The sequence below is a fragment of the Seriola lalandi genome, unplaced genomic scaffold, assembly GCF_002814215.2.
Source record: "Seriola lalandi dorsalis isolate HSWRI2012SDOR001 ecotype SW California unplaced genomic scaffold, Sedor1 jcf7180002054578, whole genome shotgun sequence".
NCBI classification, from domain to species: Eukaryota; Metazoa; Chordata; class Actinopteri; order Carangiformes; family Carangidae; genus Seriola; species Seriola lalandi.
The window spans coordinates 430,352-433,772 of NW_019525131.1; positions in this window are offsets into that span (position 1 = coordinate 430,352).

Genomic DNA, 3,421 nt, shown 5'->3' on the forward strand with positions numbered 1-3,421 from the left:
AAGCACAGACTGCCGTGACGTCACGAGTGCCCAGACACCCCCCCCCAACAACAAAAAAAAACCGACCAAACAATTTTTTTTTATTTAAAAACCACACAATTTCCACGGATACGGTACTTATTAAGGTGTATATTCCTACATTAATGTTCACATCAAATTACCACGCAGCAAACCTGGTCTCAATAAGTAATCCAGTACAAGAAGACTGTACAATGCAATGCAAAGTGTTGGTGCATTTTCAGGACATAAGAATTTTAATCTATCGTCATATTAGTTAATAGTGAAGGTTTATGAAGACATGTCATTGGGCATTTTTGCAAAATAGCATTGTTTGAAATAGGTTTTTACTTATTGCTCAGAATAATAATTTATTTTAATATATTTTTTAATTTAGGAGATGGTGCAGAGAGAATCCCACGCACTAACACTTGTTTTAAACCAACTTTATTTATAACAAATGAAAGATAAGCAGTGGCCTGTGGCCACATGGTTAACAACTGATTTGTCTTATATAAAAAGAACATGTCTCTCAAAGTAATCTGTAATCTTTTGAGATCTGAAACTCAGCAGATTCTTCTAATATGGTTATGGCTGATCTTGTTGTATATTCTTCTTTTATTACGAAAAGTTATGTTTCTCTGATAGATGGAGACCCCAAATGTCCTGTCACCATTATGAAGGACACTGCAGCTTCACTGTCTGTTATCCTGGAAGGGGTGCTACTGTGGTACACTCAAAATGTGTGATTTGTATTTTTATGAATATTGTTTCAAAAATATATATTATTTGAAGCCCTTCTTTTTCCCTATTTGTAGAACACTTTAATATTAATACTGACGAGCAAAGGTATTAATTTACATTTGTTTTGGAAGACAATCCTTAGTTCATTGGGAAAAGAGGAGCGGAACCAATGAGTCCAGGTGATGTTGCGGCCAGGTTCCTTACTGCGGGGGGTTTCTGCCCCTCAGAGGAAGTTTGAGAAGAGTAAAGCACGGTTAGTGTCTTCATTCCTCTGAACATTTTACCTGTGTTTTCTTCTTTTTTCTACTTAAGTTAAAATAACTTTAGCGCCGGTGTGTTTAGTTCTGTTAATTGACCTGACTGGCTTTTAACGAGAGTAAAGTGAGAACGGATTGAGAGCTGCTTGCCGTGGTGCATTCCGGCTCCCGTGCCGCTAGTTACGGGCAGTGTTTACGTTTCCATGGGGATTGGTCACATTGTTAACATGTTGACGTTCCAACACGAGTACTAAAGATTACTGAGTACTCATGGGTGGGGACACTTCCATCATCAAACTCAACCTTCATTATGATCTCAATACAGACATATAAACACATGCCACAGTACTGAAAACTGGACAGGACGAAAAGGACAACATTTTGCCATGGTGACCAGTCGGATGTCCCCAGAGTGGTACATAACTTTGATAGGAACATGGTATGGGTCAATATTGAGCTTGGCTCTTGGAATCCTGACCATCAGCAGATGTATTATAACTATATAACTAATAACTATAAGGCATTTCTTCACTTCAGGTTCTGAATATCATTTACATGGTTTTATCAATGGCTCATATAAATGGGGCTGAAGATGTGAATATGTGGTTTTCAAGCTCTGTAGCAATGAGGGGGCTATTGTGATTTCTGAATTTGTTATGATCTCTTGTTATTTCCTGCAATCCATCATCCTTGAACATCTAATATGTCTTACTAACTGTTCCACTGGTCCTGGGGAGGGTATTTTCTGTCAAGAATTTTTGTTTTGATTTATTTTTAGGAGCCAAGCAGCGAAACTGTGTAGTTACGCATTGTGTTTCTACCTTTTCTTCTTCAGCCCCTTTTCCACCACTAACATCTGGCTTTCGTTGGCAATAGAAAAAGGGTTTAATCAGCATTGAAACCCAGGTCACATGACTCTGCAGTAGACGTGGATATATATCGGTTCATCGGTTTATCAGTAACACTCTGGTGAACCCGCTAATTTTCGCATTTTTTCTGTGCTGTGACATCCCTCTGAGCAGAAACACTGTAAACACACCTGTCACCTGCTGTGCTGTTACACCAGAGACACCACGGCTACCCTGCGCTCAGGGATGAAAGAGTGAAAGAGTTAACTGCAACCCCAAAATAAGTTTTAAAAACACACAATTAATGATGGAAGCGTGGAGCCTCCTACACTTTTACAGGAGCATCAACCCGGAATGAGACATGACAGATGCATTTTACCAGTCTGAGCAGCCATTAGCAGCTCACTCTATCTCCTGCATCTGTTTCTGGGTGTGTGTGCTCTGTGACTGCAATCATGAGTGAGTGTGAGTCCGCTCACGCAAATTGGCTGGCAGTGTAAAAGGAGTCAATCGCCCTTTTTTAGCAAGTCTAACCATGTTTAAAAAACCAGCAATATCTGCTAATTTTGGTGGAAATGGGCTATTCTTCTGCCATGGGAGTCTTTGGCAGCCTCTTGAACCATATGGTACAAAATTTTGAAACTTGGCACACCGACTGGATACAATCCCATGATGCGTTTCACCAAGTTTCATGTCTGTGCCTCAAGTGTTCTCGCACCACAGACTGGTCAAATTTGAAGGTCTATTCCCACATGTAACTTTTGAACTCTATACCTGATTTTCAAAAATACCATAGAAGAAGATTTGAAGGCTGGCGGATCAACAGTAGCATTCTACAGAATGAGGCTTCCTGTCTAAATCTTAAAAATCACATCAATTTATTTTTCAAAACTAACAATGGAAGTGCTGAACAGGGTTTTGTGTGGGAACGGTTTAAAGCTTACATAAGGGGAATCTTGATACAACAATCAGCATTAACTTAAAAACAAGACCAACTCAAAATCTCTAACTATGAAGCCGAAATTAAAAAGTTGGAGAGGGAATACTGGGAAAACATTAGTGCAGCTTGTCTGGTCATCTTAGTAAAGGTTAAATATGAGCTCAATGCAATTTTCTCAGAAAAAGCAGAATATCTATAGATGAAAAAAAGGTAGGAATCAGGTGACAAAGCTAGCAAAATGCTTGAAGCCAACTAAATGCACAGGAAGCAGCCCGCCAGATTAGCGAAATAATAGATAAGAATGGGAACATAGTAACTAGCCATAGAGAAATTAATGATGTGTTTAGAGACTTTTTAAAAAGGAGTCTACAGTCAAGAGGGTCAGTTAGATATAAGGAAAGCTAGAGCATTTTTTGAAAAACTTGATCTCCCTTAAGTGTAAGAAGAGAGTGTAAGAGATTTGGAATGCCGAATAACTCTAGAGGAATTAAATAAAACTATTAAACTGTCGCCTAGTGGAAAGACCCCTGGTATCTATGGAATACCTAGTGAATTTTATAAAAAGTTTGCAGAGGAACTCAGCCCTGAGATCTTAAACACATTCAATGCTGCTACTTTAAATACACAACCCCCCC